At 50.4% G+C, this 20,650-nt stretch overlaps 1 protein-coding gene across 3 annotated transcripts in view; it reads right to left on the bottom strand.

Moving 5' to 3' along the window:
• The window catches only part of Rasgef1a (RasGEF domain family member 1A), an 86,908-nt gene extending 66,264 nt beyond the window's left edge, over positions 1-20,644 (bottom strand). The window contains exon 1 of one of the 3 annotated variants that reach the window (XM_005365082.2): positions 20,615-20,644. The gene's annotated coding sequence lies outside the window, so the exon portion shown is untranslated. Of the gene's footprint in view, positions 1-20,121; positions 20,277-20,367; positions 20,507-20,614 lie in introns of those variants that run through there. The other 2 variants (XM_026788170.1, XM_013353053.2) reach the window with 2 other exon arrangements.
• Positions 20,645-20,650: the final 6 nt, after the last annotated feature.

Here is a 20,650-nt window from a genome sequence, read left to right as displayed (position 1 = left end):
GTCTGGACAGAGGATGAATGAAACTTGGTTTTAGCAAGGTGGATCGAGTGGCAGCCCCAACTGCAGGAGCTGTATCAGATGTGACCTCCTCACCTGGGCTGATTAACAGATTTCCTGGTACCGGGTATGTAGCCACTGATCTTGCGAACGCTTTTTTCTCTACACCCACCTGGAGGGACCACAGGAAGCAATCCGCTTCCCACTAGCAATGCCAGCAGTGTATGCCCATTGTTTCATCTCAAGGAGGTGGAAAATTTCCAGCTCTGGATCATAACTTAGTACACTGAGATCCTGACCACCTTTCTCTTCCTCAAGGTATCACACGAGGCCGGTAAACTGATGACATTTTGCTGACTGGACTAAGTCAGCAGAAGGCAGCAACCACTCTGGAGCTGCTAATAAGGCAGCTGCACATCAGAGGACAGGCAATAAATGCAACCAAAATTCAGGAACCTGCACACAGTAAAACTTCTAAGAGTCCCATGGTGTGGGGTAGGCAGGATAAGTTGCTGGACATAGGACCTTCCATCATCAAGGAAGAAGCACAATGCTTACCGGGCACTGGACTGGGTAAGCAGCACATTTTTAGTTTGGATGTGCTACTCCAGCCCAAACATCAAGTGACTCCAAAAGCTGCTAGTTTCAAATGGTCCCTAGATCAGGCTCTTACCGGTACAGGCTGCTGGAGAGACAGTTCTGCCACTTTGGTCATCTGATCCAGCAAGCCCAACAAGTCTCACAGTGTCAACAACCGCTGGGAATGCTATCTGGAGCATTTGACAGGCTGCCATAGGTGAATCATAGCAGAAAGCCTAGGGATTCTGCATCAAGGCCCAGCCATCATCTGAAAAAATCAGTTCTTGACTTGCCACTGGGCCTTACTAGAAACTGAACACTTGGTAATCGGCCACCAAATACCATAAGATTTGCAGTACCCTGCATGAGCTGGCTTTATCTGACCTACAGCCCATAAGACTGGGTGTACACAAGAGCAATCCATCAACAAATGGAAACGGTATACACATGGCCAGACTCTAGCAGGTCCCAAAGGGACAAATAAGTTATACAAAGAAGTGGCCCAAACGTGTAGGTTACTACTCCTGCTATAATGCCTCCTCTCCCAAGGCATGGACCTACAGCATCACAAGATGTGCTCTTTGACTGACTGGTTAAAGAACTGAATACATCTTTGTCTGCAGATGGTTCCCTACAGCAGGCAGGCACCACTGAGCAGTGAGCACCACAGTATTATACCACTGCTCTGCGACAATCCTGGATGCCTGTGGTCAAGGAAACCCTTCACAGCAGAAAGAACTGCAGGTAGTGTACACCATCAGACATTTTGCTTGGAAGGGAAAATATCTAGATGTGAAAACTGTATATTGATGTATGGCTTGGTTGAATGGTTGAGAGCTTGGAATATGCATGACTGAAAAAAGTGGTGAGAAAGATGTGTGGGGAGGGGCATGGGAGTAGATTTCTCCAAATAGCAAAGGGTATGAATATTTGTACCCCATGTAACTAGCTGCTTGCTACAGGGTGACCTTAACAGAGGAGGACTTCAAACGTTAAGTAGGAAAGATGTCCCTTTCTGTGGACAATAGCCAACCTCCTTCCCCCAGCCACATCATCGCCCAACAGTGGCCAGGGTGGCGGGGGTGGAGTTTGTGCGTGATGTGAAGGTTGATCCAAATTGTCGACTTGACAGGATTTAGAATCAAGAGAGCACATCTCTGAGTGTGCCTACCACAGTGTTTTACCCAGCAGTAGTGGTACACGCCTTTGATCCGAGCACTCAGGAAGCAGAGGCAGGTGGATCTCTGAATTCCAGGCCAACCAGGGTCTACATACTGAGACCCTGCCTCAAAGAAAAATAAAAAAGTTCCCAGGAGAAAGGGGCCATTGAATGGGAACACATATGGCATAGCAGGGGAAGAGGAACAGGCGTGGGGGGATAAGTGAAGAAGAGGATCAGAGGCTAGAGCAGAGGAGGAGAAGGGAGAGTAAGGAAGGATGTTTGAAAAGTCCACATGAAAGCCTACTAGAAGTTCCATGCGCATGTGTGATATGTGTGTATGTGTTTATGTATATATGTGTGTATGTATATAGTATAGCTTGGGTAACTATAAAATAATACAATTCTCTGAGGTTTCTTGGTGTCATTTGTCCTTTCTTCCGTTCTTTCTATATTGACCTTTCTTCCCCTTCCCACCCTTTCCCATCCCCCTTTCATATTACCTGAACCTTAATATTACCCCCAGTCTGTACCCCACCTTTTTGTAACCTTGCAGTTACTCCATGCTATATACCCACACCCACAGCTAAGAACTGAAGATGAAAGGGAACGTGTGGCCTTTGTCTTTCCGGGTCTGGATTGCCTTACTCAGTATAATCTTTTCTAGCTCCATCCATTTAGCTGCAAATTTCACGATTTCATTTCTCTTTCTGCTGAATAATATTCCATTATTCATGTGTATATGAACCACGTTTTCATTATCCACCCATCTACTAAAGGACAGGTTGTCTTTATTTCTTAGAAACTGCAAATAAGAGGAGAAACGAACATTGCTGGGTACTGTGGAGTAGTAACCCTACCATGTAGTAAGATGTCATGTCCTTTGGGAATATGCCCTGAGTGGTACAGCTGGGTCATATGATAGATTTAGTTTTAGCACACAAAAGCCATAGACTATCTAATAAGAACCCCAGTACCAGACATGAAAAACCTCCATTCAAGCTGTTGCTCGGTGAATTCTAAGAGACTCCCAAAGCAATATAAACTATTGCTGCTCCCCTCAGTTGCCTTCCAGAGGTAGGTAAGTCCTCAATGCTGAAGACATGTTACCTTTCAGACACAGAACTTAGAAGATTATAGCTGGACCTAACCTAGAAGCCTCCCTCCCTCCTGTGGTCTAGTCTCCAAGTATCAGAAAGTACTATGTAAACCTCCAACAGACGGAAGCAATTAATAGTCCTATCCAGCTGTGATGCTAACAACTATAACAATGAACAGCACAGCAAAATATCCCTAAGGGGGTGATAGTGGCATTAACATCTTGGTGGTAACCAATGGCTGTGTAATTGGATTTAGGCCTCACTCAATATAAGGAAACCATGCCTGATATTAGAAACCTAGCCAAGTACTCTGGGCTACTATGATCATGGGTCTAAGAATCTACCACTACTGCTTTACTAGCTGAGTTTAATTCCTTTTGCATTCTATAACTCATCTTTAGACACGCAAATGGAGGGTGGCTTCCACCCCTCATCAAAGAAGCTTCTCTTCACAGCAAACAGAGACCATTTCTGAAACCCACAACAGGTCATAATGCAGTGATCAATGGACCGTGGAGAGGCCAGCCCCAACTGATACATCTACAACAGATGCCTGCATCTAAGACCCAGAGAACATCTCAGGAAAGGAGACAGAAAGATTCCAAGAGCAAGAGAAGTCTACTGTGAGGTTGCATCTCCTAGATATGACAGAGAAACGATATCCACAATAACACAACAGTACAGCTGCTTAAACAAGACCTAAACAATGACAACATCAACAGACATGCTAATGCAGAAGTGGGAAATATTGTGTGGCCGCACCCCTAGACAAAGAACTCCAGGTAACTAATGACTGTTGAGAGATGGAGAATTAGCCTCTCCCAGGGATGAGCCCCTGTCTTAGTTAGAGTTTTTATTGTTTCAACAAAACACCATGACCAAAAAGCAAGTTGGGGAGGAAAGGGTTTATTTAGCTTCCACTTCCATATTGCTGTTCATTATCAAAGGAAGTCAGGACAGGAACTCAAGTATGGCAGGATCCTGGAGACAGGAGCTGATGTGGAGGCCATGGAGGAATGCTGTTTACTGACTTACTCATCAAGTCTTGCTCTGCCTGTTCTCTTATAGAACCCAGGACCACCAGCCCAGGGATGGCACCACCCACAATGGGCTGAACCCTCCCACACTGATCACTAATTGAGAAAATGCCTTACAGCTGAATCTCATGAAGGCTTTTCCCAACCCAGGCTCCTTCCTCTCTGATAAGTCTGGTTTGTGTCGAGTTGACAAAAAAACATCCAGCACAGCCTTGTCAACTCGACACACAAACATATCACTATTAAGTCACAACCATCCCCAAATTCTCACATTAAAAATATAAATAACTTTAAAAGTCCCAAAATTCAAATTCATTTACAAATTCAAACACATTAAAATTTCAGTCCCTTTAAAATAGCCAATTTCTTTTAAAATTCAAAGTCTCTCAGTTGTGGGCTCCAGTAAAATAAAACCAAATACTTTCTTACTTCAAGAAGGAAAAATCAGGGCACAGTCAAAATCAAATCAAAGCAAAACCAAATTCCAACCATCCAGGTCTGGGGATCCACTCACGATTTTCTGGACTCCTCGGAAGGGCCTGGGTCGCGTCTCTGGCTCCGCCCTCTGCAGCACACACAGCTTTTTTTCTGGACTCCAGCTGCTCCATGCACTGTTGCTGCTGTTCTTGGTGGTCATCCACGGTACTGGCATCTGCAAAACTGCTAGGGTCTTCTGTTGCAACTGGGCTGCACTTTCACCCACAGTCTCTCATAGGTTTTCTTCATGGCGCCAAGCCTCAACTTCTTTGCATGGCACCTTCGGTCCTTGGGCTTCAGCTGCTACTGAAACTGAACCTTTACCGATGGCCTCCCCTAGCGTCCCACATTGCAAGCCTCAGATGCTTTCCATGACCCCCTCATGCCTTCAAAAAGAGCCCCACTTGGATGACTCTCACACACGACCGCACCCAGCTTCCAGCAGGTGGTACAACCTTGGCAACCGCTGGAACACAGCTTCTCTGTGCTTTCAGGAAACACTTCCCAGAAGATTTCGCCACAGTGATGCTGGTCTCTTCTTAATCACTGCTAATTTCTTCGCTCCAGCCGATCAACATCAATTTTCCCAGTAATGTAAAGGTTTCACTTCAATGGCGCTGGTCTCTTGCTAATCATGGCTGACACTTCAGCCCCAGCTGACCAGAATGTTAATTCAAAAGAGCAAATGGCCCTGATAGAACCTTTAATATTGCCTCTGAGACGTCACAAGCCAGGCCTCCATCTTCTGCACTGCTCTTAAAACTTATGCCTTCCAAGCACGTAAGAACATCCCACTGGGATCTTAACACTCAATGACTTTTCTAACCAAAAGTTCCAAAGTCCTTTCACAGTCCGCCCAACAACATGGTCAGGTCTGTTACAGCAACACCTCACCTTTGGTACCAATTTGTCTTAGTTAGGGTTTCTATTACTGTGACAAAACACCATGACTAAAAAAAAAAAAAAAAAACAAGTGGAGAAGAAAAGTGTTTATTTGGCTTACACTTCCATATTAATATTCATTATCAAAGAATTCCAGACAGGAGCTGTATCGGCGTAAACAAATGCAAGGCAGATATTAAAGAATATATACAGCTTTAATGTTTAAATAAACTTACAGAACCGAGGTTCCCGTCTGTAGCCGTTTTCACAGGAGGCAGGAAAAGGGGGCTCGCAGGCTCCGCATGCTCGATTTATCAGTCAACATTCGCCCGAGGCAAACCCGCCCCCTAAAGGGGCTGGCTTAACCCTACAAGGAGCTCAAACTGTGTCTTCCAAGATGTCAGGGCCACTGCGGTCATGAGTTCACAGCAACTGTGGCTGTCTGCTTATATAACCTGCACAAGATCAATAGAACCGACATCCTAGCAAGGATGCAGGAAGGTCACAGGAGCTCCTACTCCTAGCTGAAGAGCTAAAGACAGCTATTGGCTGCTGGGATCCAGGGCATGGCCTCACACTCATGCGTATATGGGAAGCACTTGAGATTTGGCGGGTTCTTCCATTATCAACAGGAAGACAAAGTTGGGAGGGAGATTTGGGGCAGAATCTGGGTAGAGTTAGATGGAGGGATGTGGGTTGAATATGATCAAAATACATCACATAAATGTACAGAATTCTCAAAGAATAAATTCAAAATATCACACTAAAATTGAGCCATTTTGTATTAACACACTACTGAGTAACTGAAATAATTGTTTTTAAGGCTTAGCTGAGAAAAGAAGGCAAACCTCGAGTGTGTGGATGCCTTCCAACAGGCTGGCGTCCTAGACGGAATGAAGAGAGAAGCTGAGCCGAGCCCCAGCGTACATGTCTCTGCCTCCTGACCACGCAGTGTGACCACTGACCTCATGCTGTGGCTGCCATGCCTTCCCTTTGACGGTGATGGTGGACGGCACCCCAAACCGTGAGCTAAAACAAGCCCTCTCTTCCTTAAGCAGACACCAGCACTGAGTTCCAGGTGTGGTGACATGTCCATGCTCTGTCTGGTGGCAGAGTGACCACAATGTGCCACTCCCATTGTTGGAAGTCGGTACTTGTCTTATTACTGGGACAGACACTTATTCCAGGTGTGAATTTTCCTATCCTGGCAGTAACTCTTTCACCAAAACCACCATCCATGCAGTTACAGAAGGCCTTTTTCCACATGGCTTCTGACAAGGAACTTATTGTAAAGGCAAGAGTGGGCCCATGCTTCTGGAATGCTCTGATCTTGTCATGGTCCCCCACCAACCTGAAGCAGCTGACGTGATCAGCGGAGTGGCTTTTTCAAGATGCAGTCACTGTGCCAACTGGGTGGCAACAGCTTGGAGGGCTGGAACAAGGTGCTCCAGGAGGCCATACATGTTCTCAGCCAGCATCCACTGTATAGTGCTGCCTCTCCAGCAACTAGGAGCAGAGATAGGACTGACGCTCTGCCCACCTTGGAAGTCACTAGTAAGGCTTTTGCTTCCTGTTTCTGCACCTTTCTCCTCTGCTTGTTTGGAGTCTGGGCTCCAGTTACAGAAGAGAGAACTGTAATTGTCATGAATAGTTCTGTCCTATTTTATTTAAAATGTTTGTAGGGGCTGGAGAGATGGCTCAGTGGTTAGGAGCGCTCACTGCTCTTCCAGGGAACCAGGGGTTCAGTTCTCAGCATCCACCTGGTGGCTCACAACTGCCAACTCCAACTCCAGGGGATCTCACACCCTCTTCTGGCCTCCCTGGGTACCGAGAATGCACATGCTACACAGACACACATGTAGGCAAAACACTCATGCACGTAAAATGAATAAATAAATCAACTTTTAAAAAGCTTTAAATGTAAAAAACTTCAGATGTAAAGGTCAGTGAGCTGTCTCATTAGGAATTTAAAGACTAAAAGAGAGTATTGTGTGCACATATTCACATATAGTACGGAGATAGATGTCTGTGTTTTCTTCCCCTCCTTTTCCATTGCCATGTATATCACATCAATTGAGTTGAGATCCGTGCTTATGTGTTATCAAATCTATATAACTTGTAAGCTATGGAGTACTAAAAGAGAAATCATTCCTCAAGAGACTGTCACCTATTCTGGAAGGATAATTAATGCATTTTCTACTGTACATGGGATAGTTATATTAAATGGAATTATAATGCTGTCTTCATTTGGACCTTAAATATAACATAAGGTAATGTGACTGGGAGTCGAGCTGACAAGGGCAGACCCATGATGGTTGGTCTGTCATCTCGATGGGATTTGTATCAACCTGAGAGACACACCTCTGGGCATGTCTATGAGGGCATTTCCAGAAAGGATTAGCGGAGGGAGGAAGACTCACTCTCAAAGAGGGAGCCACTTTCCAACAGGTGGCTCCAGTCACCTGCCTGCCTCCACTTCCTCTCCCTCAGGAAGTGCCTCTGCCATGGTCTTGGAATCTTCAGACTTCTATGATAACTAAATACCAGCAACTCTGCAGGGGGCTTCCAGGTCTTTGGCTCCATAATAAGACTGATGGGACTTCTAGCTTTATGACCGAGCAACTGCCAGGTTTTCTGCCTCTCCAGAGTGAAGATTGGACTATCCAACTCCTACTATGCTAGTTAAACCAACAAATCATGTGTGTGTGTGTGTGTGTGTGTGTGTGTGTGTGTGTGTGCATATATATGTATGTGTGGGTCTGTGTGTACCCTATAGCCCTATATTACCTATATATCCTATATATTGACCGTATATTATTTATTACCCATATAAATACTATATATTACCTATGTTGGCTGGGCATAGTGACTCCAATAATTCAGGAGGCTGAGCCAGGAGTTGAATATTCAAGACTATAATGAGTTATACAATAAGACCCCTATCTCAGAATAAGTTTGAATCTAAAACATGGCATCAGTACATTAATACACAGCCAAAGCACGGAGGCAAACAAGAAAGTCTAGAAGTACCCCCAAACACGCAGCTGAGTATGGGGTGAAGGTGATACCCCAGGTCAGCACAAAGAAGGCAGTTAGCAAGGGGCGCTGGTCACATGGTAGCCATCTGGAAACACAAGTTGGAGCCCTACCAATGGATCCAACAGTCAATTTGAGAAAGAAAACAATCAGCCTATGAAGAAGCACAGGCGATTTCTTCATAGCTGCAAATAAGACCTTCTAGTTGGTTTGAGAGCTCTGGAATTAGAGGCAGGCATCTGTCTATGACCTACAGAAACTTATTTCACCCAGCTCATACCCAAGATGAATGTTTTTAAAACTCCAAGTCAATTTGAAATCATTGGTTTTGCTACCTGTATTTTAAAATGTCTTCAAGGGGGCTGGAGATATGGCTCAGTGGTTAAGACCACTGACTGCTCTTCCAGAGGACCCAGATTCAATTCCCAGCACCCACATGGCAGCTCACAACTGTCTGAAGATCCAGTGGCAAGGGATCTGACACATTCACACCAATGCACATAAAATAAAAGTTAAATAAAGCATAAAATATTTTTAAAAAATAAAATAAAATGTCTTCAAAAGTCCAGACACACAAAATAAAAATGCTACATTGAGGGAAGCATTTATAACTCAACCTCAAAGGTACCTATTTTCTAATATTAAAAGATCTTACATCTGGGTGTGGCAGTGCACACATTTAATCCCAGCACTTGGGAGGCAGAGGCAGGCAAGTTTCTGAGTTTGGGACAGCCTGGTCTACAGAGCGAGTTCCAGGACAACTGGGGCTACACAGAGAAACCCTGTCTTAAGAGAGAAGAAAGGACCATCCAGCCATGGTGGAACACACTTGTCATCTCAGTCAGCCCTCAGGAGGCTGGGCAGGAGATTCCGTATTCCTGACCAACCCACATTACAGAGTAAGATGGACGCTGTGTCCGGCTGAAATCTTTGCATAATAAGAACACCAGATTAATAAGAACACAGGTAGGTTTTTTTTTTCAATGCTGGTGAATGAACCCAAGACTTCCCATGTGCTAAGAAAGTATTTTACCACTCAGCTCTATCCTCAGTCTCAGAAGGATCATATATGTAGGAAAAGATGCCTAGTCCAATCCCATTCATTACACGAGAAATGGTAACTAAACTGGGTTAAGGTGTAGCTCATCCATCAGAGCAGCAAGGAGAAGGAGTAGAGAACAGGCCCTGTGCACACTGGAAACGAAGTCTAACAACGTAATACTGGTATGGTGGACGGTTTGCCAAACTTCCGCAACATGACAACTGCACCTTCATGTCCCTCTGTCACAACAAAAGGGCCACTCCAAGATGTGCCAATGTGAACTCAAGGCACATGACCCCTAACAAAGCCTCTGCCACATAAAATGAAGTGACACATTGCTGTACCTACAGACCAGGAATGTCCAGAGGGGATTTCAAAAACACAGCAAGGGTGTCTACGGCCAGCCTGGAGACAGAGAAGCTACTTCCACGGGGACCCGTGTTACTCTCCCTGAATGCTATTAACATAAACGCAGCGCTAGGGTCTGAGGAGGAACGGGGGCTGTGCATTCGTGCTGGCTTCACACCATTCTGTACTCAAACCCTGGGAAAGTTTTCTCCTCCTGCCCTCCTGCCTTCCCACCCTCCGCCCTCCCGCCCTCCCATCCGAAGATCAAGGATCAGCTCGTCCGGGGCTTCTCTTCCTCTGCTCCCCTATGCCTTCCAGACTGCCTCTCCCATGAGTTTCGAAGGGTGAGGCATAGGGAAGGAAGCTTCACTGGTCTGTTTCCATGGCAACAGAAGGAACAAGAGGCAAGAAACTCAGGCCAAGCCAGCTCTGCTACATCCTCCCTGAATGCTGAGCTATTTCCCCTTTGGATTCCGAGTGCAGGTGGACCCAAAGCTTCACCAGTCCTTTGGCTCCCCACCCCATGGATGGACTGCAAGGACTCCCACTGTAGATTAACAGAGGTCCTGAGGCTTCGGAGGAGTCAACCTAAACCCGGAGCCCTGAACCGAAGGCCAGCCTGGTATCCTGGGCCCAGCCCACGCAAGTCCATGTCAACTGTCAGATCCTCTCCCAGCACTCAGCTCTTTGGAGACTACACTGGTAGGCAGTCTGGGCTTCAGCACCACTAACTCATTGGACAGTCAGATACACCAGGACATTCATCTCCAGATGTTATCTCATTCCCCTCCCCCACCCCCCAAATAATCCCAAGAAGGCTGGGCTCGGTTCACAGAGAAACTCACCCAAATGCCTTACGCATTTCTGGCGACAGAGTTGGGGCTGGGAATAAGTGGTTCACTCTCCAATCATGGCTAAGCTTCCCTTTCCTGCTCTCTCCTGCTCTTCCATTCTAACTTGGCTTCCAGGAGACGCAGAGGTGCCAGCCTGTTCCTCACTGTGTTTTCCAGGGTTGCAGCTTTGTACCTGCTCTGTTCCCCAGACCCCCACAGGTATGCGGGGGCAGCTGTCCAGGGCAGAGGGGGGTAAGAGCAAGGGAACAGAGCCAGCCAAATGTGCAGCCACCCACAGACACACCCACATACCACAAGTGCAGGCTGACTGCTGCTTAGCAAGGCCCTCCTCAAACCAGGAAGGTATTAGAAAGCTTTTATGGCTGTTGCCAGAATCTAAATAACAGTTTCCCTCCCACACTCCCTACTCACCCACACCACTGTCTCCTCCACACCATTACCTCCACCTTCACCAACACATCCACCACCACCACCATCACTACCACCCCCACTACCATCACCACCACCACCATCACTACCACCCCCACTACCATCACCACCACCACCATCACCAATAAGTCCACTACCACCACTCCACCTGCACTTATTGATACCACCACAATCACCAACATGTCCACCACCACCTTCATTACCACAACCATCATCACCACCATCACCAACACTTCCACCATCATCCCTGCCATCACCACCCACAGCACTATTCTCAACAACTTCATCACAGCCATCACTGTCTCCTCCATACCAGTACCACCTCTCTGCTACCTCCACCCTCACCAACACGTCCACCATCACCACCACCACCTTCAACAATACTTCCACCATCACCACCGTCTCCTCCATTACTACAACCATCATCACCACCATCACCAACACCTCCACCATCATCCCTGCCATCGCCACCAGCAGCACCATTCTCAACAACTTCATCACAGCCCTCACTGTCTCCTCCACCACCATTTCTATCACCAACACCCTCACCACCACAGGTCTCTCCTACCCCACCCCTGCTGCTCACCATCACCAATGTGCCTGACATAACCATCACTGTCTCTGATCACTGCCTCCACTATCAGTACCACCATCACCAACATTTCCATCACCCCTTCTGCTGCTGCCATCACAACTTCAAACGCACCATGCCTGCCACATTCTAGAAACATGCCAGGGGCTCTAGATAGAGTGCTGCTGTTAGCTCTCAACCCAGGGGACATAGACCCTCACCACTCCTTCTCAGGGGCTCGGGGTCATCAAAGGACTTCCCTGAGGCCACCTGGGTGGCTCAGCAGCCCCGCAGCCCCTGTGCAGCTCTGCCCACTCTTGGCTTTTGCACTGCTAACCCCGTCAGAAGACTGCTAACCTCCAAACTTAATACCCTCTGCTACCACCAGGCTACACTACCACCACGACACAGGAGAGGACAGATCACAAGGGCTGCCAGGGACCCACTACAAGAAAGCTTCCAGGGCAGGGCGGTGGTGGCGCATGCCTTTAATCCTAGCACTCAGGAGGCAGAGGCACAAGGATCTCTGTGAGTTTGAGGCCAGCCTGGTCTATAAGAGCTAGTTCCAAGACAGGCTCCAAAGCTACAGAGAAACCCTGTCTCGAAAAACCAAAATAATAATAAATAATAATAATGTTTCTGTTCCTGCCCCCACATACAGTGGTAAAGTGGTTAAAGACAGTTGGTATGTGGCAACAAAATGTCACCAGTAAGCCTAGGTTGGGAGGACAGAGGCCAAAAGACATAAAAAAGAAGCAAGACCAGACACCTGGAGCGTGGGGAGAAGTGATGGCAACCACCAGCACTCCAGAGTCCTGGAGGAGCAGCAAAGCTCTCAGCCCCGCCCCAACCCCAGCCAGAACCACTAGCCTTGAAGTCCTGGGACAGGGACAGTGAGGACGGCTGAGCAGAGCCAGTGACAGGTAAGGTAGGGAGTGGCGGTGTGCATAAGGTAAGGTGGTGTGGTCCTCCCCCAAGGAGAAACCGAAACATTCACTGAGGACATCAGCAGAAAGGACAAGGGAGTCCAGCAAGCAGGGTTCTCATAGAGGATGGCCAGGCCACCCTGGGCTCGGTGTGGAGAAAACTCCGAGAGGGGGAGGGGCAGCGCAGGGGTGGAGGGAAGCAGGATGAGGAAGGACACAGCTCCCTGGAAGTTGATCGCAGTCTCTTTGAGAGCCACGGGACAGGATGGCCGGGGAACGTGACAGTGGCGTGGGACATAGAGAGCAAGGCAACAGAGCTGATTGGAGGTTGCCGTCCCCCAAGAACGTGTGACAACCTGGCTGCAGGCCATACACAGGGAACGTGGCTCTTGGTCTGGACCTGGCTCCTGAAACCACAAGGCCAACTGTGAGTAGAGAAAATGCCAGGAGCTGAGGTGGGAATGGGGCAGGTAGGAAGAACAGGAGGACAGAGCCTCCAAGATGGCTAAGTTGGAAAAGGAAAGAAAGAAGAAGGAAGGGGGAGGGAGGGAGAGAGGAAGAACGGATAAATAAACAAACAGAGTAAGCAGGGTAGGAGGAGTCCAGAGGTCAACAGATGGATGAAGAAGGGTGCCCACCAGCACCGCTCAATTCCCTCTGACAGGAGGGCAGCCATTCTGGACGGCTGCTCCCAGCACAGCTCCACGCTGAGATAAGGCAGGACAGCCTGGAGTCCCGTCTGTCCAGGGGCAGGCCTAGGACACACATTCTCCTATCGTGGTGCCTGCCTTCATGCCACGTCAGACTGTTCATCATTTCTACAGAACAACGTCTGGGTGTGGCTGGGGGTTGTTCTGCCTAGGTTTCCCCAGGGATCAGTGGGCCTCATTACAACTTCCCCTGCTGGCCTGGGAAGAGTGTGGCCACTGGAACAGACAGACTCAAGGGCCTTAGCCCAACCCTCTACCCGCTGTCCACTGCCTGGTAGGTTGGTGGACACCTGCGGACAAGCACAAGGCTGAAGCCTACCTAGTGAAGCCACCAGACAGGCTGGAGAGATTTCATGGGCACGCATGAAGCACTCTGTCCTCGTGCCCCATGTCCTAGGTGATCCTCAGAGTTATGGAAATGGGACTGTGCCTCGTGGAACCTGGTACTCAGAGAACCTTTGCACTTAACCTGGCCTAATAGATGGGGAAACTGAGGCATGACTCAGTTGAATTCAACCTAACAGCTCACATCATCTGAGTAGGCAGGTATAAGGGTGTCTCATCCTGAGGTGAAACACCCACTTCTAGCCGGACCAAGAAGATCCCATCCTGAACAAGGGCCTGAAATAAAGAGCGGGCCAGTGGAAGACACCTCCTGAACTCCCTCATCTTTCATGACCAACCTGGCACGCCATTTCCCTCAGGGACACCAGTTATGCTGTAACAGACCCTGGAGAAGCTGTAATGCATCCTGCAGAGACAGAGCTTGACCAGTCAGTCAGTATCTTGGTCATATTGGTTTGGGGGAAGGGGTGCGTGGCGCATGTGGCAAGGAGGTTTACAGGGAAGTGGTGGGTATGAGGTGGGCTGCTAAGCACACACGACAACAGGACCGGACACTCTCCCGGGCTGTATATCCGCACACCGTCCCTTGCCCTGGCCATTCCACCAAAGCCTCAGCAGGAACAGGGTCGGCCCACTCTGGCCAGCCACACCACCTGCAGCTCCTTCCTGTCTCCGCTCTCCAGCCTGACACGGGCCTCACTGCAGGAACCTCCTCATGGCTCTTCTGCCATAACGGTCCTTACAGCTTCCTATCCCAGCTTCCTCTGGGACACATCTGGGACCTGGGGCTGCAATGGCTGCTGCAGACCACAAAGCAGCTTTTGGGTCTCAAGTGTCCTAACGTCATGATGCAGGAGGCCCTCCAGACACAGCGCTAGCCTGGTGCCAGGGAGAGGCCAGGGCATTCCATACTCTCTCAAGCACACCTGTCCAGACCTCATGTCAACTCTTGGCCTCTCCACCACAGGGGCTGGGAGGAAACCCCTGAATGTAGATTTCTCCTCAAAGAACAGGGGTCAGGAGTGGCCTATCTGCTGTCATGATGGCCACATTCCCAAGACACCCTTCACTGCATTTTTTTTTATTATCTGTAAGGTCCTCAGTTTTCATTATTCTTCCTAGACCCATTGCCTATATGACCTCAAATCTTAACCAATACTCAACTGTTGTAGAATTATCTATTCTGGTTCTCTGGCTCTCATGGCTTCCCTGGTGGTGATGGCATGATCTGAAGAAGCATCTTCGTCTGTTATCCACCAGGATGTCTTCACATCCAGTCTGCGGCGGCCTTCACTAGCGCACTTACTGCTTGTTCATCAGACGCTTCTACTCCTGCAAGTGCTCCATCACTCAGGGTGTGGCCCAGGTGATGACTCGGGCTTGCTAGCATCTTCCCTTTAGACCACATCTATGCAGAAGCTCTCCCCCACCCCACGTTGCCCTGTTCACTCTCAGCCCTGGCCCTGCCAGGTGGACCTTTGTCGACACCTCCTTGGAAGGCTTTGAGGATCTGTATCCCTCCCCTCCTTGCATGTGGCAGGATGAATGACTTGGCTCGGGAGCCTTCAGGGCAGAGGTTTCACAGCAGATCATAAGGTTCCACCCTTTAGTTGGTTAGCAGGCTCCCAGGGACAGCAGGGCCAGAGAAAGAATAGGCTAAGAGCATAAGATGCTCTTCCCCAAAGTGCAGCTATCTGGAGGGACCCTGGACTTCCTGGACAGTGTAGGGAAGACCTTGGCTCTCCTAAAAAGCTAACTGCTCACTTGCCCTTGGGCTGCTCTCCCGGGGACTCTACTCTTCATTCAGCCTGCCAGGTGGGAGGAAACCCACTACTATGAGCAATAATAAAATAAATACCTGACATATTCCCCTTGCCTACTCTGTATCTCAGTACCCTAGGACCTGCCCAAGTTCCTTTGTAAGCCTCCAACCTGGCTTCCCTGATGTCCTAGCTGATATACCCAGCCAACCTTGGGCAACTCTCTTGCAGCTCTTAGGACAGGGAATTGGATCTTCCCATCAAGGCTCCCTTACAAGCTCAGGGATCACACCCTGTGACCTGCTGGGGGAGTGGGAGCATCACTTAATCCAAACCATGATCAGAGAGGGGGAACAGAGCCAGTAAACGTTCAGAGCCCAGAGGAGCTGGACCACAGACTCTCTGCAGGGGAAGCATGGCCTATGAGTCTGGGCTTCTACAACCGCAGTGCCTCGTCTTAGAAAGTGTCTGGAGTGAGGACTGGACGTATTCCACACCCTAGGGAGGAGAGCTTCCTGAGCCTGGCCCTGTGCCCCAGCTATGGCTGGAATCACTTCACACTCACACGGGCTGGGGCTGAGTACCAGAGAGGTCTGTAAAGCAGAAGGGGTCAGGAGGGTCCTCAAGATCTGGGTGACCTCGGTGGGGGAGGGGAACTACGGCTCTGCAGATATACTCATCAGAATGCACACCCTTTCCCAACACCCTCGGCTTCTGGGTGAGCCAGCCTCCTCCACAGAAGCTAGTCTTTGTTAACAGTGTTGTCATGGCAACTGCATCCAGGGAGAACTCTCTCTTTAAGGTAGAGTCGGAGGGTGATACTTGGAGAAACTGAAGTGTTGGTGACAAGCAGGGCACTGGCCCCCTGGCTCTGTCCACACTCATCCCTCCTGGGCGGGCCTTCTCCCCACACCCTCTACTTGTCCCAGAGTTTTAGGTCCATTACTCTCTCCTCTCCTTGGAGGTAGAGAGCAACATGCCTCAGATCTATGGACACAATGTTCTGAGACTCGGATCTTCACCCCTTTTCCACTATGCCCAGCGGCTCCGAGAATTCAATCCACATCTCATCAGAACGGCCAGTGTCCTGGAGATGGGAGTCCAAAAGGGCTGAGGGAGACTGAGCTCTAGGGGATCACTGACAAGACACTTGGGGACAGTCTCTGTAGAAGCTTAGGCACCAGTACACCATGCCTGTATAGGAAGACTCACGCCCCAAATAATGCTAAGGGCCAAAAGAAGACCTAGCAGAGGCCATGTCTGTAAGGAAAAGGTATCACAGTAAGGAAGCCATTGAAATGTTCAGAATGCTGGAGAATAGAGGATTCAGTAAGTGGAAGGGGGTTCAGGAGAGGCCTGGGGTGTGCTAGACTGGATGTTATCTCAATGCAAGAGGGGGCAGCAGCTGGCTGCTGGTGATATTGAGGCAAGCGAGGCTTGGGGATAGGATCGCAGTGGACAGGACACCCGTGGTCACCCAGAAGAAACCACCAAGCACAGCGCATGTGCTAAAAGAGCCCCAGGCTCTGGGACTGACAGGAGCTGGGGTCAGCTCGGCATGAAGAACGGAAGTTGTAGTGGCAGGGAGGACCCGGATCCTGAGAGATAGAAACACTGAGTGTCCTGAGACAGGTGGCAAAGCTCTCTGGAGAGGCTTACAGAGAGGTCAGAGGAAAAGGAGGACCAAGAGCCAGGCAGCCAGACCTGGATGCCAGAACGAGCCTCTGGGAGCAGGGACAGTGGAGCCCATAGCCTCTGCAGTGGGGCTCCCTGTGGGGAGGGGCACATGCCAGATGGGAGTGGGCTGGGAGTGAGTGGGAAGTGAGAATGCACTGTAAGCAAGCAGAGAACACATCTCCAGTCAGCCTGCCCGGGATGAGGGTGGCCAGGAGCTGGAGAACAGGAGAGGAGGGAAGCCCTGCAAAGCCCTTCACCTCCGAGGACTGACACTCGTCAACCAGGGACCTGGAAAAGGCTCATGTTTCCAATGCTGTGCCCTGGTGTTGGGCAGAGCTCCCGCCACTGTGTGTGTGTGTGTGTGTGTGTGTGTGTGTGTGTGTGTGTGTGTGTGTGTAGCATTGGCCCCAGGCTATTCTACCTAGAGTCAATGGACATCCCAGAGGCCCAATTTCAGGCCTCCCTTCCAGGAGTTAGCTAGTGCTCTGCTCCCTGAATTCACAGGGAATCCACGGCCCACTCAGGAGGGCTAGAGAGGCTTTCAAGGCTGTCGGCTGCCCTGGACAACACTGGCCAAAGCCTGGCCTCAAGCCAGAGCGGTCCTTGAGTGGGGAGGGTGACTATGCATTAAGTAATTTATTTCACATCCCAGCACCAAGCAAGGATTCCCTAAGGAAGTTCTGTGTCAATTAAATGAGGAGGGAGAGGCTTCTCAGGACAGGGTCACAGCAAGGATAATCCTACGTCATGTTCCACAGCATCCCTGCGATCCAAGGTGTTTTTACAGGAACATTCGTGGTCATCTGTGTCATCCTTAGCCAGGGACAGTCATGGATAACACTTTACACCCCAGCTCCCTCACGTGACAGCTATCACTGTAGGATGCCTAAGGCAACCACTGGCCAGCTCTCCCAGAACAAAAGTCCCTGAGGCCCAAGCCCCTTCCCAGCGCTGAGCTGACTCCACCTCCCAGGTTCTAGTTACATCAAAAGCTGCTGATGCCAGCTGACTTTTCCAAATTATACCCCAGGATTACAGTATGGAAACCTCCTGGTGACCCCCAACCCAACAACACTCTACTGATGGGCTCCTAACAGCCTACCCACTCTGAACTGGGCCAGGACAACCCTTGTGTCTAACTTCTACACATCAATAGCCCCAGTCTCCAGGACCAGAAATACGTGAGAAAGGCATAAGGCCAAAAAGAGAGCTGTATGTCTACCCCAGACTCCCAAGGGGTCAGGGACCCTGCAAGTGACCAGAGGTCACCAGGGCCCTTCCCCTCACAGTCATCACCTCCGAGACGCCACACGGTACCCCTGTCCCCTCTCTCTCTCCCCCTCAGCACATCACTTTCTTGCTAAGTGTCCGCTCACAGGCAGGAGGGAGGTGGGCAACCACAGCAAAGGAACCTGGGAGGCAGCGCGGAGTGGGTGGAAATCACACAAGGCAGATTCTGGAAGCTCTGAGAGAAAAGCAGCCCGAGCAGAGCATGGCCGGAGCAGATGGCCTCAGGAGGGAAAGCGGGAAGGAGGGAGGGGGAGTCCCATCAGAGAGCAGAAGGTAGGGACCTGGCAGAGCCCACGGAGGCCCTGGCCAGGTCTTCTCCAACAGGGCCTCTCCTATGGCAAAGGGCCACGCAGATATGGGCATCACAGTGCACTGAGGCCCTCCCCACCACAGTCAGGAGCTCAGTGCTCCCTGCCTTGGCAGGGCATCTTCTCTCGACCTATTTTGCCATGTGGCTTCTACAAGACAACAGTTTTAAGGTCATAAATTCCACCAGCCTAAGACACTCATTGCAGGCCCCTCTTCTGCCAGTGAAGAGACAGACCATTCCAGCATATTCCAACTTCCATTTAATTGCCTCTCCAGGACCCAGTCACCGCCTGGAGCTGCTCCTCACCCGTGTCCTGGGAGGAGGGGCCTTACACAGGTGCAGCTTACCCCCTCAGCAAGGCCCATGTGCTGCCTGCCCAGCATTTCCCCTTCTCTTTTCCTTTCTCTTCCTCCCTCTCCTTCACCCCTCCCTCCTCTGACTGCAGTTGCTAAGTTACACCAAACCCGCTCTGTTCTCTGTGAACGCTTCCATTGCCACAATTTGCCAGGTAAAAGGCAGCCATCCACTGGCAGCAGGAAGATGTATCTCAGAAAACAAACAAACTCCTGCCTGGTTTTTTGGGGGGAGGGGCTAGGTCACTGGCACCCCTGCCTGGGAACATCCACTTGAGCTCCCAAACCCCAGGGGACATGTTCAAGAGAACACCGCTTCCATACTTTATCATGGAGTCTGATCACACTCTTCTCAGAAGCAGAGCCTGTGGGCCCAGGAAAACACACACACACACACACACACACACACACACACACACACACACTTCAAGCTGAAAACCATCCAAAGGGTTGCTGGGCCACTACAATCCACAGCCCTAGAGACAAAAAAAAAATGGAAACGAGGTTGGACAGGCAGAGAAGCCACTCACTGTCCCCAGACCACACAGCTAAGAGTCACTGGTGTCCTCCCACTATGGATGTCTTTCCTGGCCTGGGCACCGTGGTCCTAAAGTGGTGTCACTGAAGACAAACATGGAAATGCCCCCAGGAGTCATCAGAACCCTGGTGTCATTCTGTTGAAACCATGTCTCAGAGGGGCCTGCCCATGGCTCACAAGTCAAAATCCGTGGCCTCCCAATGCCCTACTAGGACAGGAGGTACTGTTTTGCTTTGGAGAACCCAAGGCCCAGCAGAGCAGGTTCTGTGCCCACAAGGGCTGGAGTGAACAAGAAGAAATCAGGGGGAAGTGGGGGAGCCCTGAGGAGATGAAGGCTCCTGTAGGCCAACCTGACCCTAGGGCAGGAGACCATCCGAGTCTTCCCCCCTTGTCCCACAGTAGGATAAGGCTAATAAAAGCAGGGAAAGTAAACAGAAAAGGGCTTCACTGTACTGAATAGGAAAAGAGGGAGCCTGGCCACCTCCAAGTCTCAGGCCCCATGCAGCTCCCAAAGGCAACCTCTTGTCAGTATGTACTACCTGCATCTCTCAGAGGTAGCCTGAGACGCAGAGAGCGGGGACCCATCAACACAGTGCCTCCTCAATCATTAGGCCGAAGGATGGACAGACACGGACACACGGACGGACACACACACAGACACCCCACACACACTTATTCCGACTAGAACCAACCAGCTGTACCTGTCCAAGTCTGCGCTCCCAAACGGTCCTTCAAATGACCCCCGCTCACGGGACAGAGGGATGCGCCTCACCATGCCCCTCAAATGCAGAGCTTACGCCCCAATTCCTTGCCAAACAGCAAGTGCGTGAGATGCCACCCCGGACCCAGAATGCACAAGAGCAAATGGAAACTTCCAACTGCGCAGCCCCGAGCTCCTAGGATCCCCGACCCCCTCCCCCACGCCAGGCCCTGGGCAGCGGACTTGCCAGTGGTGCCCACGCCTGCCACCCGGTGCGCTCCCTCCATGCTCATCGTGGCTGCCCCGTGCGCGGCAGGTGCAGGAGGCACAGGGGTCCCGCCGTCCAGCCCAGGGCGGAGTTCCAGGAACTCCACGCGGGGTTCCACGTCGCCCTACCCGGTGCCGGTCCCCTGACCCACGCCCGTGCCCGCGCCAACGCCCCGAGGGGACGGCCCGCCGGAGGACCCGAGGGGCGCGGGGCTGCCGCTGCCTACCTCGGTCCGTGCCAGCGTCGCTCCCGCGTCGCCCTC

The sequence above is a fragment of the Microtus ochrogaster genome, unplaced genomic scaffold, assembly GCF_000317375.1.
Source record: "Microtus ochrogaster isolate Prairie Vole_2 unplaced genomic scaffold, MicOch1.0 UNK1, whole genome shotgun sequence".
NCBI classification, from domain to species: domain Eukaryota; kingdom Metazoa; phylum Chordata; class Mammalia; order Rodentia; family Cricetidae; genus Microtus; species Microtus ochrogaster.
Note: the sequence above shows the minus strand (reverse complement) of the source record. Positions and strands in the feature narration are given on the sequence as shown.